Here is a 23,544-nt window from a genome sequence, read left to right as displayed (position 1 = left end):
GTGTGAGGTTGATGGTCTCGTCATCCATGTCATCAGGGAACTCATGGACAGGCATATCGGCAGGAGATCCGTGTTCCTCTGCAAAGAAACAGGGTACAATTAGTGTGTCTGTGTTGAGATCATTTTGCACTAAGATACAAGCCTTTGGATGCCTTAACTTTGTACTCTGATTTTGTCTTGGTATCTGCTGTCCATCATAGGGCATTGTTGTAGGCCTATGGCCCACCTGTGTGTCACATGTATGATATGGAGCTATCAGACATGCCTGCCAGGTCATCTCTAGGTGTTGATTTGTAATTATTTCGGAATATGCATTTTTTTGTCCTACTCCTCCCTCTGTGTTTCACTATTGTTATGGAGGGACATTTGTTTGGGTGGGCTCTCATTATCCTACATGTGATTCTTGGCTTTCTAGGCAGCAGGATAGCTAATGGTGTGGGGGACTAAGTTTGACCCACTTGTAAATAACTCTGTTACCCAGATATTCTATTTAGCTCAGACAGACTAGGAGTGCCTCTGGTCTCCCACAACAGAGGAATGTTTAGAAGTCCAAGCCCATGACATCTTTGGGACTTCTCAGGGAAGTGGTGGTCACTCAGGTCCGACACATTTCTATCTTTTCCGGTATGTTCCCATACACAAATGACACAGACAGTATTTGTTTGATATGAAGTTTCATTGTACAACTGACTTGTAGGAATTTAGGTGTGAGCCCCAATAACCAAAACAATACACACAGTTAGAACTGAAATAGTCCGCAGGAGAGTAATACCTTGGTACACAGCTATCATGGTGCCTAACAGTTTCTACTCTCCCTCTGCTTGTTCTATATATAGCACAGCATGTTAAGTTTGGAGCTTGGCTGTCTGAATCACAGGGGAGACATCATCCCTCATATCAGAGGAATGGGCTGGGATCTGGTTGTGCATCAGCAGCAAGGCAGGCAGCATCTAGATGTGATTTTCTGTTTGTAAACTCCCCCATGCGTGTCTTGGGACGAGGAAGTGAATTTAAAAGACATATGTCATTGTGATGACAAAGTTTCCCTACGCAGGAATGGCAAACCTTAACCCCTACCACATCTATCATCAACGAACCAGACGGTATCCTTGACTGGGGCACAGAGTGAATATGTTCTGGCAAACTCCAGTGCAGAAGTAGGCAAAACAGGGTGATTTGACTAATTGCCAACACCTTAGGACTGACTATTTGCTACATTAACTGATAGGAAGGGCAATGAGATTCATTTAGTGCAAAGTGCTCTGAGGCACTTAGATGTGAGCAAATGAGTATAAGTACATTCAGGGTAAGATGCACAAAGGCCTCCAGCCTGAGGCTATTGCGCAAAGTATACGTTTCACTTGCCACGCTACACTTTGACTGACTGTGGGTGTTGTGACTGCCCTGCCAGCACACTTGCCTCACAGGCCCTGCACCATACACTTTTTATTCACATTGCATGATCTGTACATGTTAGGTGGCATGACCTATGTATGTCAATGTTAGGATGTGGTATGGATGTAAACATTGTTGATGTTTGTATCTGATGGGGTCTCATGTGTGTCTTACTGGATTGGCCTGTTTATCGTATGAATGTCCTATTTTTTGGTTAGACTGTGCAGATGTGTTTCATTGACCAGTTGCCTGTGTCCCCTCGTCAATGTTGTTGTCTGAGCAGTATGACATTTGTGATGTAGCATTGTTAGGCAGGCACGTGAGGGACCCTGACGTATGCAGCATGTGTGTGTCGTTAGTGCTGTGTGGCTCCTATTGCTGTTTACTTAGGCTTATGTATGTGTCAGTTCTGGACATTCGGCATTTAAGTGTACTGGTACCTTTGTCTTATTTCTAGGAGTAGTTGCAGATGTCATCCTCACCCCCTAATTTAGGTATGTATGTTCCAGGGTGGGGTTCCTGCCATTTGGTACTATAGCTGCCCAGAGATGAGAGGTGTTACTGTCAACTGTGGTGGCAGTTAAGTTGCAGTTGTTGTATTTGCTACTGCATTACAGGTAGGGACCTAGTTGATGGGGAATAGTTTGTGCAAAACAAGTGCCTGGATGTGGATTCAGGGTAGTGTCCTTCCCACCTGTCACTGGTTTCCCTTGGCTCTCTTGTTGTCATTACAGGATGTCCCCGTGGGACTGTAGTGGTGGCAGTATTTTGTCGTGCCCCGGCTATGGTCAGTACTGGCCATTCCCCCCTGCCGTGCCCCTTTCCCCATGCCACTTCATATATGTGCTAAGTTACATGCATTGTGTAGTAGGTATCCCCCCCCTGCTTACAGTCCCCATTATTGCATTGTAATTCCCCATGCGACTTACCCTGCATGTGCGTAGTGTCGTGGTAGTCTGCGCTGTCCAGTCCTTGTATCCCTGTGACGATCTCCTCCGGGATGACGGCTGCGACCATCTCCTCCATGTGGTCCAGGGCCTCCTGTTGTGCTGGACTCCCCCCTCCAGTCTGCATTGCTGCCTTCCTGTTCCTGGCCATTTTCTCTTTGGTCCTACGTTTACAGTCATGCCAGCGTTTCTTACACTCGGTGACTGTCCGGCGTTCTTCAGCCACACTGTTTATCTTGTCCACAATTTGTTTCCAGATGGCCTCTCTCCTACTGAGTGGCAATTTTGAGGATATGAAAAGTTGGTGCTGGTGTTCCGTCACCTCTTTCACCAGGATTTCCTGCTCCTCTGCACTGAAGCGACACTTTCTTTTTTTCTTTAACATGTCCTGGTTCCTGTATGCTTCCTCCTGGCTGGTTCCTGGTCTGCTCTCATCCTCCTGGGGTCTGTTGGGGCATCTAGGATCCATTTTGGGTCTCCTCTCCTGTAAGTGCAGTTTTCGCGCAAAAATGTCACGCAATAGCGTGACATTTCCATGTGCTGCATGAGCTGGCACACTTTGGCCACTGGATGGCACCCCTCTTGGCCCAGCTTGAAGACCTGCAGATGCTCCCGGAGAATGCCCTCTTCCAAGGCCTTTTTTATTTTTCTGTTTTGGTGGGAGGGAGTTTTGTTATGGGAGGAGAGGGTAGGAACTGGGCAGGGCATTTTATTATTTTGAACTTTGTTTTGGACTTTTATGGACACTTATATTTTGAACATAGGTTGGGGAGATATTGTTTTGGGAGAGGGGTTGGCTTGTTGTGGGTGGAGAGGGTGGGCTTGATTTGGGACATTTTTATTAAAGGGAAACATTTCTATTATACTTTATGCCTGAACAGGTTTTTTGTGTTTTACTTTAACTTAGCACTGATACCATATCGCTCAGCCTGTCTTTTTAATCTGTTTCTTAAAGTGTATGCCAGTTACTTATAGCAACCTAGATAAACAATTACTTATCTCATATGCAGTATAAGTTAGTTACATACTAACTAAACCATTTCAATTTACTCCATAGATCGATTACCTGAATAGAAGAAGCAATGTCTGTTGCATCTCCTAATCTTCCAACACCATAATGGATGGTTTCCCAAGGTGCTTTCTTAATGGTAGTGGTGATACACTAACAGGGAAGGCATCATATGCGAGGTACCACTCCCACATAGATGAGCTCCAAAGGTTTATTCAAAAGGATTATCCATCACATGCAACTAAATTGAAAGATAAACATAGAGTTTGTGGGTTACACATTTATGATATAGCTTTAGAAAGACCGAGACCAGGCTATCACAACCAAGACACAACAAGGAATACCTGATATTATAACAAAAACTAGCAATAGTAAATTATTCTGAGCAATAGGGAGCATGGAATTTAATGAAAACCGAAGTTACAAAACCCTCAAGTCAGGAAAAGCGCTCTTAAAGTCTGCAGTGGACAAGGTTGAGCGTTTACACATAACAAAGGCCAGAATGATGACATTGATGAATGATGTTCTTTTATGCACCGTTGGGTAAGTAGAGCTGGTGGGAGCTATTGCTCAGGTAATAGAAGATCCTATAGTCAATGGCTGCATTTAACCACATCCACCCCACCAAGTGTGTGATCCATTTGATGTAAATTAAGTCACACCTTAACAAATTTCACAGGCCGGGGGAAGAGGGTTAGGGGTTTCGTGAATGAATGGGAAAGGGGATTTGGGGAAAGGTGTGACAAAGACAAAAACTGCACAACACAACATACCTCCGTCAGGGTGATGAGCAGCATATCATTATCAATCAGTTGTGGAAGGAAATGAAGGGATGAGTATGACTGTTTTGCCAAATTGGGCAGTGCAGCTGCATTTTCTCGGAATGTCCGTCACTTATGTGTGCCTGGCTGAACCAGTCTAACAGTTAAGCAGGAGTGTTGACCTCTGCTTTTGGCTATTGTTTGTGCAGGAGAAGAGAAGGCCTCGGATTATAAAACAGAAACTGTATTGTAGGGTCACGGAGTAGGACAGAAGGAAGGAAAGCTTCATGAGGAGTGTACAAAGAAGACTAAGAGGAAGAGCAAAAAACAAGAGGAGTTTCACATTTCCCAGCAGTGCAGCACACACATTCAGTAGCATTTCCCAAATAAACTAACCTCTCTCCATTCTATAGAGCTGAGTACTAGGCTTCCGAGTCATCATTGTCATGGTTTCCCTTGGAGTCAATAACTGCCTTCTTCTGGCTGTTCAGGTTGTCCCATCCTGAGTCCTTTCATCCTCCTCCTGACCCCGAGTAACTTCGTCCCAGTCCCAATCTGAGCGAGATAGACCTTGTAACGCACTGCTGTTGAAGAACAAGTAGAGAAACTAAATGGAGTATTTTGTGTAGATTTGTGTTTGTTATCAAACGTGACTGGTCTGGTCTCTGAAGAACCAGAAAAAAGGAGTAGACCCGCAGGTATATTTTCACTTAGTTTGAAAGGGCTAATCACCTTCATGAAAAATATTCACTCACCAGGCCCCAAACATTTAAAATCATTGAAAACAAGATTACTAATTAGTTGTACACCTTCCCTCAGTGTCTTCCTCCACATAAATCATCAATCATTACTTACAGTCACTCAATAATATATTTTCTGTCATTGGTGCAATTATTAGTGGTTACCTCTTCCAATCCAAGCACGGTGGTAGGTACACAATTGTATCTCCTCTCTGATGCAAGCAACACATTGGAATTTGACACTGGCGGCCTTGTAACTCAGTGATCTTCTGGGGCAGCCTTGCTAGGTGATATAAAAAAAGGACAGGTGTGAGAAGGAGGCAGGCATTGTCTCCAATGTACTGAAAAGAATGGGGAGGCATCTTCACTGCAAACTGGTCTAACTCAAATCTGGCCATACATGTAACTGAAATTGGTGGGGCAGCATAAATAAGACACACACATAATGTTCCAATAGCTATATATATATATACTGATAATTATTTGGCTCTAGAGCTGTTGACATTCTATTTCTGTGCAGCCGTATCTTGAGTGAACTCTCAATTTTGTGTGAAGAACTTTGAATGCGTGGTCCTCGCACGCATAACAGCTAGCACGCCGAGAAAAGTGCACGTGGTAATCATTGAGGAAACTCAGGAATAGTAGACCATAGTAGATGGTTGCTGAATTTTACTGAATAGTGTATCCAAATATTATGAGCTTTTCACAGCAGTGCTAAAAGATCACAGTGAATGACACGAAAGTTTGATCCTATCGATTAGGAAATACAGGTCTTCAGTGGTCAAAATTGATTGTTGATTTAACAAATATGGTGGCACATCGAGCATTATGGGAAAGAACAGCAGCAGAGCTGTTTGATGGAACTAGCAGCTGTGTGGAGGCAAAGACACACCACGGTGCACGTAAACGCACCACTGCAAGCATCATCAAAGAACTAGAGAAGGCACGCATTTCAGAATTAAAGAAGTGGTGGGAGATGACCTCTTTAACCAAATACATTAAGAATGGCAGAGTTCCACGTGGCTTACGCATTCTAATCTTGCTCACATTGGGAGATATGGATATGGATTTATTAGAAGAGTGGAGAACACAGAAATCAGAATGCTCTACTAAACTTATGGGTACCCTTATTATTCAAGCAAAACTACGTATGGATGAACAAATCATTGAAGGCTTGATGAAAGAACTGGAAAAAGTATCCAATCAGGATGGAGTGCAGCTGCTGTTAAGCAAGATGGAAGAACAAATTACCAAACAGGAGGAGGAGATTAAAACACGTTAAGCAAATAAATTCAATAGAGATAGATTGGATTATGAGCATGGCTTCTCTATACTTTTTCACGTAAATATGACACTTTAAGGATTAAAGAGGAAATTAACAATGGAAAAGAATTGGCTATCAATCATAGCAATACTGATGTAAGCTCAGATCCGGGATCTTCAGCAGATGAGGCGCCATTGAATAAACTGGATTTTTGTGGGGAGATGCGACTCAAGCAAATGGCCATGCCACAATCAGGCAAAAGCAGAGGATGGGGTAGTGGAAGCACAAAATGAGGCAGGGCAGGGGTAAAAGACGCAAAACACAAAGACTAGACTTAGATCCCGGATGGGTGACAAAACCTACTGAATACAATAAAATTGTCAACATTTCAAAAATCATTTTGACTAATAATCAAGAACAGATTCTTAACTTAGGGCTCAGTTTTTGTCCAACTATTGATTGGGATTATGCTAAAACTAGGATTGAAATATACACATTTGTACGAAAATTCCGTCTCATTAAATATTTTGCAGCTTAACCCCCAGTCCATGTGCCAAATAAAGCATTTAGACATGAGACGTACTCTGGATTCATGATAAGTGACACCTCTGATCTTGTCATGATCAAGGATCTAGCTGATGACAATGCAGGAGATCCACAGAATAGACATGCTAGTGATTACACCGATATTACAAAAATGAAAATGATGGGATTTACAATGGATTTAAACAAATTAGTTCTCTAAAACCTTCCAGTAAGTTCAATCCTCAGTTATCTAGAGGAAACTTAATTGATATATTTTATTAACGAATAGTGGGGGACATCAATAAATTCCAGAAGGAATCTCAAATAAGGAACACCAAGTTCAGAAATGTCACTTCTAGGGACTGGAAGGATATGAATTGTCTTAAAGACATTCATTCTATCCTTATCAAGCCATCTGATAAGGGTGGTAACATTGTCATCATGGATGGAACTGAATATTCTCAGGAAGCCTATCAGCAACTAATAAATAGTGAACACTATGAAAAGTTACAGATAAATCCCACAGTTGAACATCAAAAAATCTATCATGGGATGCTATACAATTGGTGGACATATCAACTGTTGTAATATGAAGAATATCAGTATTTAAAAGTTGATTTTCCAAGACTGCCATGTATTTACTTTTTACCTAAAATCCACAAAAATAAACATCATCCTCCTGGAAGGCCAATTGTAAGTATGAATGACTCGCTTTGGGAAAATACTTCCAGATATTTAGATCTTTTTCTATGTCCATATGTAACTGAGCTACCGTCATACTTACGAGACACTACTGATTTTTTATCCAAGATTCATGACATTCCCTGGCAAGATAGCTATATGTTGGTCACTATGGATGTTTCGTCACTCTATACTTCGATTAAACATCAGTATGGCATGGAGGCATGCAGGTATTTTGTAAGAACAAGGCCTCTAGAATTTTTGAAAAATACTGAAATGCTCATGTTGATGTTGTCATTCTGTTTTACGCACAATGTTTTCCTTTTCAATAATGAATGCTTTCTGCAAAAACAAGGTACAGCAATGGGGGCTTCCTTCGCTCCCACCTATGCAAACCTGTATATGAGATGCTGGGAAAAAGAAATTGTGTGGGCTGATGCATACAATATCTATATGGAAAAGGTAGTACTGTGGGTGCGATACATCAATTACCTTTTCCTTATATGGGATGGCCAGGTAGAGGCCCTACAAGAATGCATTGATCTGCTTAATAACAATGAATTAAATATTCAGTTGGAGACCTCATCCAGCAGGAACATGATTGCATTTTTGGATGTCTTGCTGTCAGAGTCCGATTCCTCGGGATCTGTGTGTTTGTTCGTTTATGACCCACTGTTAAACAATACCAATTCAAATATCGTACTCAAGAGGGGAAATAGGAGATCAACGTGGAAGGCGATCTAAAAAGAAAAATGTTTAAAATGCAAAGAGAACAACTACAAGGACATTAAACAGTTATCCATTATTTATTATAAGGTAAGTATGTACTTATGTAGGATAAATCTACATTATATACCAAAGCTCCTTAATATGTATCAATAAACTTCCAACAAAGATATTCCATCATGTAAATAATATACAGATATACATTAATATATTCATAAAAATAATGTCCAAGAAAAATGTAAACCTTTGACATTGCCTAATGCACAATATTAAAATAAATAACTTCTTCTTTTGCTGATTCTCAGTTCCAACAAAAAACACTCGGGCCAGATGTATCAAATGATTTTGCACTAACAAACTGCGAAATCGGCCGTTTGCAAGTGCAAAATCATGGTCTGCAATGCATCAAAGGCATTCGCAGACCACAAAATGAAAATCGCAAAAATTGTGATTTTCTGCGTTGCGACCTGGATTTTGCAAATCGCAATTTGCGATTCGCAAAATCGAGGTCGCAAGGCAATTCTGCAAAAAATCGCAAATTGCGATTTTTCGCAGAATGGTATTTTGCACATGCAAAATACCATTGTCTGCAACCAGGTGGTAACCTGGTGCAAAATTTTAAAATGCAGTAAAACTGCATTTTTTTATTTAATTTGGAAAGCACACATGCCCTTTTGCCATGTGTGTACTTTAAATGGAAAAAATCAAAATTGGGGTGCAGGAGAGGGGCCTTAGGCCCCCAGCACCCTGGCCTTTTGCATTTCCCAAATTGCGATTTCTGTTTCAGAAATCGCAATTTAGGAAATGCTAAAAATTCGCAGCTATGGGCCAACAGGCCCATAGCTGCGAATGGGGCCAGTATCGCAATTTGCGATTCTGTAATTGCATTTGCGATTTTTACGAAATCGCAATTACCGAATCGCAAATGTGATACATGGCCCTTTGCGAGTCGGTAATTAAGATTTCTTAAAAATCGCAATTACCGAATCGCAATGGGCCAGATTCATACATCTGGCCCTAAGTATCCTTCATGTATAATCGTCCTTGAAACAGTGTGTAATCAAAATCAACAATCTCTTTTAAAGTTCAAAATGTTTATAAAAACATATATAACAATGATTCAATATAGTAAAAGGACAATGCCTAATTTCTCTTAATAAATGATCACATTACCAATTAATATCGATTTCTGATAGTGATAGCGGATTTAATAAAACTAAGAATAGAAATACAAATTTGTTTGGTTGAGAGGCTTTGAATGCCAATCAATCCTTCTTTGTAGGAAGAAGTGTGCAAAATGGGTAATAAAAAGGATTTCCTGGGAACCGAATAAAGTTTACAAAATAAAATAAAGTGGCAAGTACTTTGTTTAGAAATTTTATCACAAGGGCATGGAGGTAGTGTTTTTTCCCAAACACGTTTTATCGGAAACGCCACTCTAAAATGGATCAGATTAAATCTAAAAGATACGATTAAAGAATATAAAGAAGGGGTCAGGAACCAAACAAAATAAGGTTCTAACAAGTCTGATGATAAAATTTGTATATATGAATTAAAAGAGCTCAGTTTCTCTGCCATTTGGTATCTAAGATTCATGACATACTCTTTATGTCGAAGTTTAACAATTTCTTTCGCATTTGCTGGCATGAGCTCTGGTTTAAAATACATAAATTCCAAATCCAAGTTTCGGAGGCCATTGTGAACAAAATTTAGCCATGGAATTTTGTTACAGTTTGATAGTGAGAAACAATCTTTTACACAATCTTGTGTTAAAGAGGCCACCGGATTTGACCATACTTTTATCCATAGCAAAAGTGGGGCAATATCTATCAGATCTGTAATATAGCGGATTCCTAATTCCTCATGGCATAAGATGTTCGCTATGTTCTTAGGTACCATAAGTAGCCGATGAAGGAATTTATTCTCTGCAAGCTGCAAAGTGTTTGGACTAATATATCCCCACAGGCCACCCCCATAGATCGCCGCCGAAACACATTTAGAGTTGTAGAGCGTGAGAATCTGATGGACCGGTCTATGCCCTAATTTACGGGCAAAGCGATAGATTGCCTCAACATTTCTTACCAGTTGTTGAAGTTTAAAATTCAAATGGAATTTCCAAGACAGAGTGGAACTTAAATGCAGACCTAGATAGCAAAAGTCTTTTACCTTTGTCAGGGTATTCCCCCCCATTCTAAAACATCTGGTACGAGTATTTTTAGGGCCACAGGTCATAACGTGATTTTTTTAAATTGACTTTCAAATCCAGCTCTCGTGTATGTGTTAAAAAAAGATCCAAGAGAGTCTGTAGACCATTGGCCGTGCGAGCAATTAAAACAGCATCATCGGCATATAATAGAATTGGCAATTGTCTAAAACTCATCCTTGGGAAATCCTTACCATTTTGGACCAAACAATTGTGCAAGCCATTTATATACAATAAAAGCAGGAAAGGTGCCAATGTACATCCCTGTCTGACACCTCGAGTGGAAGCAAGGGGATGGGACCTTTCACCGTGTTGACCAAACTGGATTAAAATATGGAGGTCAGAGTATAAGCGTTTAATCAAGATTAGCAAATCTTGCTCAATCCCCATTTTATCCATTATAACCCACAATTTTGCTCTATTTACCATATCAAATGCACTAGACAAGTCTATGAATGCTAAATGGATAGATTCCCTTTTGGCAATTACGTATTTACTGAGGATAAGATGTAAGTTTAGGGCCTGGTCCACTGTGCCTAATCCAGGCCTAAACCCATATTGAGTTGGCGATAAAATGTTTGTCCTTACAACCCAATCCTCAAGCCGGGTCAGGATGACACTCCCCAGAATCTTTGCAGTAGAATCTATTAAAGAAATGGGTCTATAACAGAAGGGGTCAAGCCTGTTACCCTTTTTGAAAATTGGAACAATAATTGCCGTTAACCATGAAGAGGGACTAGCGCTTTAAATAGCACTGTTCAGAACGTTAGTGATTAGTGGAACCCACAGATCAGGTAGAGATTTAAATAGATCAACCGGTATCCCATCAGGGGTATGTGATTACACCAACTCCAAAGTCTGACACTTGCTTAAAGTAAAAAATCATAAACAACTACAGTGTATTGCAAACCAACTGCATATAATTCTATATTACAGGGGAATAGTGGGCATCCAAAGGCATTGAAATGGAGCATACCATATAGTCAATTTCTGCGGGCTCGCAGAATTTGCTCAGATGAAGCTAGCTTTGAAAAGGAAACCACGGACATGATACTAAGATTTTTGGAGAGCGGATACCCGCACAAAATCTTAATTGATGTGCAACGCAGAGTTCAATGCAAAACAAGAGAGGAATCATTCTTTAAAAATTGACTTTCAAATGAAGCACTTCAAAACAATTCTCTGCCTAGATCGTTTTTTGAATGCAATCATCAACATTCACAACTTAGAAATATTCTGCAATGCTATTGGCATATTTTATTACAAGATAAACATATAAAAAAGACAATTGGCCAACATCCTCCAATCACGTATCGGAAAACTCAGTCATTAGGTGATCGTTTGACTAAGAGCTTGTTTGTCAATATTCAGAATGAGAACAAGACATTGTGGCTAGCTAATAAAAGTTTGGGCTTTTGGAAAGGTGGCCATTGAAAGGCATGCACATTTGCTATGAATGTACAGAGCTTTCAAACATTTGAGGGCAGGAAGTGTATGATTAGAGATCACATTACATGTGAAACTGAATATGTGGTGTATGTTATAGAATGTGGTTGTCAGAATCAATATGTAGGGAGTACCATTCACAAATTAAAAATCAGGTTCTTGCAACATCTAAGAGCCATTAAAAGATTTTTGGGACATACATGGAGGAGATTGTAGTTCGTTGATCTTTTATGGTATTAGGTCAATCAAAATGGGTCCCAGAATGGGTGATATAACATCAGAATTGAGACAAATGGAATCTAAAATGATTTTATCTTTGGGCTCAGAGAATCCTTGGGGATATAGGCCCTCATTACAACCTTGGCGGTAAATCCTGCCTTCCGCAGTGCAGAAGACCGCCAACATACCGCTGCGGCTGCGGAATTCCGCTACATGTATTACGCCCCATAGCTCGGAATCCGCCACAATACAGACACCCACACAAGCCCGCCACCCCAAAGGTCAGTGATAAACTGGCGATACCAAAACTGATACCGTCACGCCAACAGGAATACGCCCCCACTATCACGACCCATGAATCAACGCCGCGGTCTTTCAACCGCAGTAATCCATTGGCGGAACACACCGCTGCGCTCAAAATACACACACACTTACAAAACACAACACATTGGACAATTCGAAAAACACACACCTGATACACATACACACACCACACCCACACACCCAATCCAATATAAAGCACACACCCACATCACCCACAGACCCTTACAACCAAAAATTTGAAAGAAGGCCAGAGAGAGAGACTACCTAAAACAACACCAGCATCCACAGACACACAACACCATCACTCACACAACATCCACACACCTGAAACAGCACACACCAACACATCCCCTCACACATCACAACAGACACCACCTCACACATCACCCACACCACATCGTGACACCTCAAAGACACCCCAGGTTCTCGGAGGAGGAGCTCAGGGTCGTGGTGGAGGAAATCGTCCGGGTAGAGCCACAGCTATTCGGATCACAGGTGCAGCACATCTCCATTGCAAGGAAGATGGAGCTACGGCGCAGAAGTGTCGACAGGGTTAATGCAGTGGGACAGCATCCAAGAACATGAGATGACATCAGAAAAAGGTGGAACGACCTATGGGGGAAGGTGCGTTCTGTGGTTTCAAGACAACAGATTGCTGTACAGAGGACTGGCAGTGGATCCCCACCTCCTCCCCCAGAACCAACAACATGGGAGGAGAAAGTCTTGGCAATACTGCATCCTGAGGGCCTCGCAGGAGTAGCAGGAGGACTAAACTCTGGTAAGAGATATCTTAACTATTTTATCCCCCCACCCCACCCCACCTGCATGCCATCACATACCACCACCCTTACCCTCACACCCATCACCCCAACAACCCACAGATACCCCACTAACACAACCCACACTTCTGTTCTTCCGGTCTTCTGTTCTTCCGGTCTTCTGTTCTTCTATTCTTCCGGTCTTCTGTTCTTCCGGTCTTCTGTTCTTCTGTCTTCTGTTCTTCTGTCTTCTGTTCTTCTGTCTTCTATCTTCTGTCTTCTATCTTCTGTCTTCGGCTCCTCTGCCCCCTCCGTCTTCTTCTACCCGCGCCTGCCCTCCTGCTCCTGCCTCATCCCCCTCCCTCACTCGCCTCCCCCTCTCTATCACCCCTATCTAACCCATTCGCTATCTACCTCCCTCTCTCCTCCTATCCACCTATCTCTCTATCTCTCTATCTCACTATCTAACTCCCTCACTCTCCGCCTCCTCCTATCTACCTATCTCTCTATCTATCTATTTCTCTATCTATCGATTTCTCTATCTATCCATTTTCTCTATCTATTTCTCTATCTCTCCCCCTTCCCGCCACCCCCTCTATTACCTATTCCTCCTATCCTCTCACTCTACCTCTCACCCTCACCCACCTCTACAACCCCCTCCCCTATCTTCACAACCCTACTCCTATCTCTCTTCCTAATCTCCCAAACCTCCTAACACTCTCCCCCATCCACCCTTAAACCCCCCTCTCCTAGCTCTTCTCACTCTACCTGTCCCCCCTCCCTCGTGATTTCCCGCCACGACCTCCTGCACGCCCCCGCCCCCCCAGCTCCCATTCGCCCCCAGCTGACCCCTCCCCCTCCTCCCCCCCTCCTACCTCATATGGCGGCCGCTGGCGCGCCAGAGGCGCGCCAGTGGCAAGCCCGTCTGCGCCCGTCCACGCCTGGCCCACGCCCAGCGCCACGACCCCTGGTCCCCAGCTCTCCCAAGCCCCGCTGATCCGCTACGACCCCACCGCCCTCCTCGTCCTCAACCCAGGACGCTCCAACACCTGCTTCCAAGCTCACCCCAAATGCACCCATGGACCCTTCGCCTGCAACTCCTGCAAACGCATCTTCCACCACGCAACTACCACGACCACAAGCCCACACGCCATCAACCACCTCAAGTGCATCCTGGTTAATGCTCGATCCGTCCACAAGCACGCCGTTGAACTCTGGGACCTCCTGGACTCCACAGCACCGGACGTCGCCTTCATCACGGAGACCTGGATGAACGCCTCCTCTGCTCCAGACATCGCCACCGCCATCCCCAAAGGCTACAAGATCTCCAGAAAAGACCGCACCAACCAAGTAGGAGGAGGTATCGCCATCGTCTTCAAAGACTCCATCCGCGTCACCACCTCCACCGAAGACACCCCTCTCGCCGCTGAACACCTGCATTTTCAGATTCGCACCGACCCGAGGACCACCCTCAGAGGATCCCTCGTCTACCGTCCTCCCGGACCGCGCGCCCCCTTCAGCGACGCCATCGCCGACTTCATTTCCCCGCACGCCCTCGCCTCACCGGACTACATCCTCCTAGGCGCCCTCAACTTCCATCTGGAACAAAACAACGACCTCAACACCACCACCCTGCTCGACAACCTCGACAACCTCGGCCTCAAACAACTGGTGAACACCGCCACCCATATCGCCGGACACACGCTTGACCCTATCTTCTCCGCCAGCAAACACGTCTTCTTCAGCCACACCTCCGCTCTACACTGGACCGACCACAGCTGTGTCCACTTCACATTCCGACGCGAGACCCGCCACCTCCACACTCAACCCATCCCTCGTCGACAGTGGAACAAGATCCCTGAAGAGCAACTCTTCTCAGCACTCGCCGCCAACCAACCCACCCTCACCACCGACCCCAACGACGCAGCCCTCAGCCTCACAAACTGGATCTCCAACTGCGCAGACAACCTTGCTCCCTTCAAACGCACGCATCGACAGACCAACACCAAAAAACCTCTCTGGTTCTCTGACATCCTCAAAGAATCAAAGAAAACTTGTCGCGCCCTCGAGAAGGCCTGGCACAAGGACCACACCGCTGACAACATGACCGCCCTCAAGAACGCTACCCGCGAACACCACCGCCTGATCCGTGCTGCTAAAAAGATCTTTTTCACCGACAGACTGGACAAAAACAGCCACAACAGCAGAGAACTCTTCAGCATCGTCAAGGAGGTCTCCAACCCCAACGCCAACGCCGTCACGCCCTCACAGGATTTGTGCGAATCCCTCGCCACTTTCTTCCATCGCAAGATCAGCGACCTCCACGACAGTTTCGGACACCAGACCCAACATAACACCACCGAACCCGCACCCCCGGCCATTACCCTCAACAACTGGACCCACATCAACACTGAAGAAACCAAATCCATCATGAACTCTATCCACTCCGGCGCCCCTTCGGACCCCTGCCCTCACTTCATCTTTAACAAAGCCGACGACATCATCGCCCCGCACCTCCAGACCGTCATCAACTCTTCTTTTTCTTCTGCTACCTTCCCCGAATGCTGGAAACATGCCGAAGTCAACGCCCTACTAAAGAAACCTACGGCTGACCCGAGCGACCTGAAAAACTTCAGCCCCATCTCTCTTCTGCCTTTCCCAGCCAAGGTAATAGAGAAGACCGTCAACAAACAGCTGACCACCTTCCTGGAAAACAACAACCTGCTCGACCCCTCACAAACCGGATTCCGAACCAACCACAGCACGGAAACCGCCCTCATCTCAGTCACTGACGACATCAGAACCCTGATGGACAACGGTGAACCAGTCGCCCTCATTCTCCTCGACCTCTCGGCTGCCTTCGACACCGTCTGTCACCGCACCCTAATCACCCGCCTCCGCTCCACTGGGATCCAAGGCCAGGCCTTGGACTGGATCGCCTCCTTCCTCTCAAACTGTTCCCAAAGAGTTTACCTCCCTCTGTTTCGCTCAGAACCCACCAAGATCATCTGCGGCGTACCTCAAGGCTCATCGCTCAGCCCGACACTCTTCAATGTCTACATGAGCCCCCTCGCCAACATCGTTCGCAAGCACGACATCATCATCACCTCCTACGTCGACGACACCCAACTTATACTCTCCCTCACCAAGGACCCCGCCAGCGCCAAGACCAACCTACAAGAGGGTATGAAGGACGTCGCAGATTGGATGAGGCTCAGCCGCCTAAAGCTGAACTCTGAAAAACGGAAGTCCTCATCCTCGGCAACACCCCGTCCGCCTGGGACGACTCCTGGTGGCCCACGGCCCTCGGCACCGCACCGACCCCCACAGACCACGCTCGCAACCTCGGCTTCATCTTGGACCCTCTTCTCACCATGACCAAGCAAGTCAACGCGTGTCCTCCGCCTGCTTCCTCACCCTCCGCATGCTCCGCTCTTCCGCTGGATCCCCGCCGACACTAGAAAAACTGTGACCCACGCCCTCGTCACGAGCCGCCTGGACTACGGCAACACCCTCTACGCCGGGACCACAGCCAAACTCCAAAATCGCCTGCAACGCATTCAAAACGCATCGGCACGCCTCATCCTCGACGTACCCCGCAACAGCCACATCTCCGCACACCTGAGACACCTGCATTGGCTCCCAGTCAGCAAAAGGATCACCTTTCGACTTCTCACCCATGCACACAAAGCCCTCCACAACAAGGGACCGGAATACCTCAACCGACGCCTCAGCTTCTACGTCCCCACCCGCCTCCTCCGTTCCTCTGGTCTCGCACTCGCTGCCGTCCCTCGCATCCGCCGCTCCACGGCGGGTGGGAGATCTTTTTCCTTCCTGGCAGCCAAGACCTGGAACTCCCTCCCCACCAGCCTCAGGACCACCCAGGACCACTCTGCTTTCCGGAGACTCCTAAAAACCTGGCTATTCGAGCAGCAGTAACCCCCCCTTTCCCCTAGCGCCTTGAGACCCGCACGGGTGAGTAGCGCGCTTTATGAATGTTAATGATTTGATTTGATTTGATCCCAGAACCAAGCCCTGCATGTAACACCAATGCATGGACACCCATCACCAAAGCATGTCCAGTACAGAGACTCACTCATGCCCCAAAATCACCAATCACACAAGGACCAAGCCAATAATGCAAGCACAGGAGTAGAGGGTCACTCAGCCATTGCACAAGATGGCACACACAGATACAATAACTATGCATTTACACCCCAACAGGACCCATACCCAACATCACCGGACAGGATGTGCCAGACAGATCCAGTCCCCCCACAGAAGAGACCCACAGTGATGACAGCAGCTCTGCGCGCCTGGATCAAGATGACCAGCCCGGCCCATTAGGGACCTTGGGACAGTCGGTTCCCCTGACACAGTCACAAACCACCACTGAACCTCCCCCCTCAGGAAACACCACCACAGCACCCACCCAGCGGGCCCATCCCTCTGTCCCCAGGACACGTCAATCAGCAGTTTGTCCACCATTACAGGGAACCCAGGCAACCCCACTAACACAGGACGATCACAGACCTGGGGTCAGTGGCAGTGGGCACACAGTTTAGGGGACAGAGGCACAGGATAACAGGGAAGCTGGGAGGACTGCTGTGCGACAGGGGGAGTACAGGCGCAGGGAACCCACTCTCCATGAGGCACTCTCCAACATCATGGGAGCTTATCACCATTCCCAGGAGACCATGGGCACGGTACTGGCCAAGTTTCAGGAGACCCAGCGGCTGCAGGAGGAACACTACCTGGGGATCAGGGAGGACTTGAAGTCCATCAACACCACCCTGGTCACCATTGCATGGGTGCTGGCAGACCTACTCAACACCAGGAGGGACACAGTGGCAAACCAACAGGCCCCTGACACTAGCCTAGACGATAACCAGCCCTCCACCTCCCCCGGCGCTAGTGGACAGGAGGCACCGCCACAGGACCAACATGCCACCAGCACCCCACCCCCTGCAGATGGAGAACCACCCCGCAAATGGTCCCTGAGATCCAGGAACAAGACACAGAACATTGCCAAGACCCCCGCCAGGAAATAAGACCACTCTGAATGTGACCCTTCTGTCCCACTATGTCACCCTGTCCATCCTTAAACTGCCATTGCTCCACTTCCTATGCCCCTTTGGACAATGCACCTGTGAAACAAATAGACTGGACTCTGCCATGGGCATACCTCCACCATCACCCCAATCCATTTTACAACCCCCTCCACTTATTTGCACAGGAATAAACACACTTCAATCACAAAACAATCTGGAGTCAGTCTGTGCTCTCACACATGTGTAATTGCAATACCTATGGAATATAGCAATGTCAATTTACTTGTTCACATACCAATGTAACACAGCTGTAGGCCAGGAGTAAACATAGCAGAGGGCACAAAGTGGAACCCAGATCTATGAAATGGAAAGTCAAAGTGACAGGTCAGTGTCCATACACTGAGTGAAAATGACAGACTTATGCTAGCTCCAACAATAGTATGAGATGTGGGAAGCAGTGACATCTTCTTACCTGTGTCTCACTGGAAGTATTGCAAGATGATGTTGTTTCGGTTGTCGATATCCTCTTCTTCTGCATCCTCTTCTTCACTGTCCACAGGCTCCACAGCTGCCACAAGACTACCATCTGGCCCATCCTCCTGCAGAAAATGCACCTGGCGTCGCAAAGCCAGGTTGTGCAACATACAGCAGGCCACGATTATCTGGCACACCTTCTTCAGTGAGTAGTATAGCGAACCACCTGTCAGATTGAGGCACCGGAATCTGGCCTTCAGGAGGCCGAAGGTGCGTTCTATTATCCTACTTGTTCGCCCATGTCCCTCATTGTAACGTTCCTCTGCCCTTGTCCTGGTATTCCTCACTGGGGTCAGTAGCCATGAGAGGTTGGTATAACCAGAGTCATCTGCAAATGTCGAGGGACAACTGTTAGACACACACTAAGGGACAACCCCAAGCCCAGACACCTATGTCAACTGTATTGGGACCTTGGCCTCACCTATTAGCCACACACAGTGCCTCTGGAGTTGCCCCATCACATAAGGGATGCTGCTATTCCTCAACATGTAAGCGTCATGCACAGAGCCAGGATACTTGGCATTCACTTGAGAGATATACTGGTCTGCCAAACACACCATATGCACATTCATCGAATGGTAGTTTTTCCAGTTTCTGTACACCTGTTCATTCCTGCGGGGGGAACAAATGCCACATGTGTACCATCAATGGCACCAATGATGTTGGGGATATGTCCCAGGGCATAAAAGTCACCTTTGACTGTGGGTAAATCCTCCACCTGAGGGAAAACGATGTAGCTGCGCATGTGTTTCAGCAGTGCAGATAACACTCTGGACAACAAGTTAGAGAACATTGGCTGGGACATCCCTGATGCCATGGCCACTGTTGTTTGAAAAGACCCACTGGCCAGGAAATGCAGTACAGACAGGACCTGCACTAGAGGGGGTATACTTGTGGGATGGTGGATAGCTGACATCCGGTCTGGCTCCAACTGGGCACACAGTTCCAGGATTGTTGCACGATCAAGTCTGTATGTGATTATGATGTGTCTCTCTTCCATTGTCGACAGGTCCACCAGGGGTCTGTACACCGGAGGATGGTGCCATCTCATCACCTGCCCCAGCAGACGTGCCCTATGGAGGAGAACAGCGAGCAGAGAGTCATCCAACACTGAGGTATCACAATGTGTTATTTCCATAAACGTCAGTAATCCTCAATGTGCTGGTATCTGTCTGTATTCCCGGCCTAGATAGGTGTGGTGCAGTTTTCATCCATCCCATGTGGCCCCCTGAAATGGCAGCTGCCTGACCTGTAAGGTGGGACAAGGGGATATGAGGTAACTGCGCGGGCGTTGTACATTGTCGCGGTCAAAGACCGCGGCTCAATTCTGTATTGGTTATCATTGGGCCCTATGGGTCCCAGGAGCAAATGACGATGTACGCCGGCGGTGACGGTATGCACTGCTGCGGACGTGACCGCCATTTTCTGTCTGTTCACTCACTTGATACCTGACCTTCTACAGGAGAGGACCTACACTGCAAGTGCTGCTGTGACCTGTGTCTGGAAGCGACAATGGCTACAGTGTCTGGGGAAAGGGCCCCTGCCTTCACTTCGGAGGAGTTGGAGAAACTAGTGGATGGGGTCCTCTCCAGTACGCACAACTGTACGGTCCTCGAGACAAACAGGTGAGTCCACTGTGAGCATGCTGCATGGGCAATGCCTGCTTTGAGTGGTGTGGATGGAAGATACATGGGGGGGCTGAGGCCTGCATGTGCGGATGGTGAGTGTATGTGTGTCAGGGCATGGGTGGGAACTGGTGAGTAATTCCCTTTCCCCCTGTACCATTCCTCTAGGTCAGCGCCCACCAAAAGAAGGGTATTTGGCGTGCCATCGCCAAGGACGTCCGGACCCTTGGGGCCTACCACAGACGGAGCACCCACTGCCGTAAAAGATGGGAGGACCTGCGACGCTGGAGCAAGAAGATGGCGGAGGCCCAGCTGGGGATGGCCTCCCAACGTGAAAGGGGTGCCCGTCGCACCATGACCCCCCCTGATGTCCCGGATCCTGGCGGTGGCCTCTCCGGAGTTGGATGGGTGCTTGAGGGCACAGCAGCCACAAGGGGGTGAGTAGACACTCATTTAGCTGACTCTGCGCGCATTACGAGGTGTCTGGGTGGGGGAGGTGGGCAGTGTGTTTCCCTAGGCCAGGGCGAACTTGGTATGCAAGGTCCCTTGTGAGGCAGGCTATGTGGCAGCCCAACCACACTAGTGGTAAGAGCCATCTATACCTAGTCAGGCTCCTGTGACTTCCAGGTGTTCAGCAATTGGGCTTAGGCCTCGTACCTCATGGTCAGGCGAATTTTCTAGGAACTGTTAGTGCATGGCGTAGTGCTGAGGGCTGCTCCCTGTGTGTTGTGTCCGCCAACGGTAGTGGTGTTGCATGCACTGAACATGTTTTTCTTATGTCTTTCCCCCCCTTTTTGTGGTCTCCCTGTTCTTGTGTGCAATAGCATCATCAGGCAGAGGAGCAGTAGCACCGGAGCAGGAGGGAGCTGCAACCCACTTGGCCCTGGAGGGTGAAGCAACGGAGTCTGAAGCCACCAGTGGGACGGAGGGTGAAGGGAGCTCCATGGCGGGGACAGGAGCATAAACCAGTGACAGCAACTCCTCCTCTGACGGGAACTCCCTGGCGGTGGCGGGCACCTCTGTGCCCACCACTGCATCAACAGGTACAGCCGCCACCCCCCCTACCAGCACCGCACTCCCAGCAGCCCCTCAGCCTGTGTCTCATGCCCGCTCACCCAGGAGGGTGGGCATCTCCTTCGCCCCAGTCACCTCAGGCCCTGCCCCAGTCAGCCCTGCTGCCCTCAGTTAGGAGGCTATTGACCTCCTGAGATCCCTCATTGTTGGGCAATCTACCATTTTTGAATGCCATCCAGGGTGTTGAGAGGCATTTGCAACAATCAAATGCATACCTGGAGGGCATTCATTCTGGGCAGGCGGCCCAACAGAAAGCATTTCATGCTCTGGCCTCAGTACTGATGGCAGCCATTGTCCTTGTGTCCAGCCTCCCCCCTCCAACTTACTCCACCCAGACCCAATCCCCTGTACCTCAGCCTATCCCAAGCACACCATCAGACCAGCATGCACACACATCAACACACAAAAGTGGCTCTGGAAACATAAGCACCACACATCCCACAGGCACTCACACAAGCACCATCCCCATGCAGACACAGCAACATCCACTGCCTCCACTGTGTCCCCCTCTTCCATGTCTTCCTCCTCCCTCCCTGTCTCGTCTCCACTCACACCTGCATGCACTACATCCTCAGCCACTACCTCCATCACCAGCATGCCCATCACCACACACCACTCACGTGCAATCACCACCCCCACTACCATGCACACATCCCCAGTGTCCTCTCCCAGTGTGTCTGTGAGCCGTCCTCCCAAAGTACACAAACACAGGCACACACCCACCCAACAGCCATCCACCTCACAATAACCTCCGGCCCATGCACCTCTACCCAAATTCAGCAGACATACACCTCCTACAACCACTACCTCTTCCTCCACTCCCAAACCCCCTCCATCTTCCCGTCCCAGTGTGTCTAAAAAACTCTTCCTGGCTAACAATGACCTCTTCCCTACACCTCCTCCCCCCGGCTTTCCAGGTCCCAGCCCAGCATCTCAGCCACCAAATCCCCAGGCACAGTGGTGCCAGCAACTGCGGGGTCATCGAGTGTACCACCAATCAGGGCTGCCAGTGTGCCACGTAGCGAGGGTAAAGACATTCTGCCCCCTGCCAAGGTGAAAAAGGTGCCCACATCCCGGAGGGAGAAGCCGCACCTACCAGCCACCAAGGGCTCAGCAAAAACAAAAGGGGATAGTGGCAATACACCAGCGGCACCATCAAAGGTAGGAAAGAGACAAAAGCACAAGAGCAGGTCAGGAGAGGGCACGGCGGCACCAACTGAGGGGCGAGTGTCACACCTTCTGTCCACAACCACGCCAACCTGTACGGCGGCGAACACCGCAAGCTGCCCCGCCACCACAACTGCCACCAGCCCTGCCACCTGCACAGCCACCTGCACAGCCACCGGCACGTCTACAGCCTCAGCGACAGTCCCCAGCCTCTTCCCCAGTGGGCAACCATCCGAGGCTGCAGGAGACATCCTGCTGTGTCCCTCAGCAGGTGCTGACCCATGCACCACTGCCAGCACCTCTGCCACAGACACCACCGCAAGCACCACCACCACCACCGCTGACATGGCTACCATCCCCAGTGGTCAGTTGTCCGAGGCTGGAGGAGACTTCCTGGACCCTGGCCAGCTTCCATGAGGCATGACTTCCATCACTGTTTGCACCTGCAGGTGGAATGCGAAGCCGCAGCAGTGTGGGGTATGTCGCTGCCTCCATGGCGTATCATGTTACCTGTACCTCGGCAATCTCGTGGCACACACACCTATGTGAGGGAATTGTACCAGCCACACTGCACGTGGAGCACTCTGGGCACTATGCCCCCTCCAGAACCAGTGGAGAGATACATCCACTACCTCAGTCCTTGGCAGGATGAAGGACTCTGGGCAAAAAGCCCCCTCCAGAACCAGTGGAGAATCACATCCACTACCTCAGTCCTTGGCAGGATGAAGCCCTCTGGGCACCAGGCCCCCTCCAGAACCCGTGTAGACTATAATCCACTTGAGAGACTGTGGCTTTAAAGCAGTGGGCAAACCACCCACTGGAGAGACTTGAGAGACTGTGGCTTTGCACTCCCCAGGATAAAGCAGTGGGCTACACACCCACTGGAGAGACTTGAGAGACTGTGGCTTTGCACTCCCCAGGATGAAGCAGTGGGCAAACCACCCACTGGAGAGACTTGAGAGACTGTCGCTTTGCACTCCCAAGGATACAGCAATGGGCATGGAGCCCCCTCGTGCAGTAGTGGCGTCGTGCGTTCATCTGGCTGAGGTGCCTCCCTCCCCCTGAGGTGCATGTATTTTTCGATCTGATGCCCCA

The 23,544-nt window shown here is 47.8% G+C and overlaps 1 long non-coding RNA gene across 1 annotated transcript in view; it reads right to left on the bottom strand.

Annotated features, from left to right (window-relative positions):
• Positions 1–4,514: 4,514 nt before the first annotated feature.
• LOC138266641 (uncharacterized) overlaps positions 4,515–23,544 on the bottom strand; it is an 82,071-nt gene continuing 63,041 nt past the window's right edge. Inside the window, exons 2-3 of the long non-coding RNA XR_011199595.1 lie at positions 5,018–5,135; positions 4,515–4,696 (exon numbers count right to left, since the gene is read on the bottom strand). This is a non-coding gene — a long non-coding RNA (uncharacterized lncRNA). The remainder of the gene's footprint in view (positions 4,697–5,017; positions 5,136–23,544) is intronic.

The sequence above is a fragment of the Pleurodeles waltl genome, chromosome 11 (assembly GCF_031143425.1).
Source record: "Pleurodeles waltl isolate 20211129_DDA chromosome 11, aPleWal1.hap1.20221129, whole genome shotgun sequence".
In the NCBI taxonomy this organism is placed as follows: domain Eukaryota; kingdom Metazoa; phylum Chordata; class Amphibia; order Caudata; family Salamandridae; genus Pleurodeles; species Pleurodeles waltl.
Note: the sequence above shows the minus strand (reverse complement) of the source record. Positions and strands in the feature narration are given on the sequence as shown.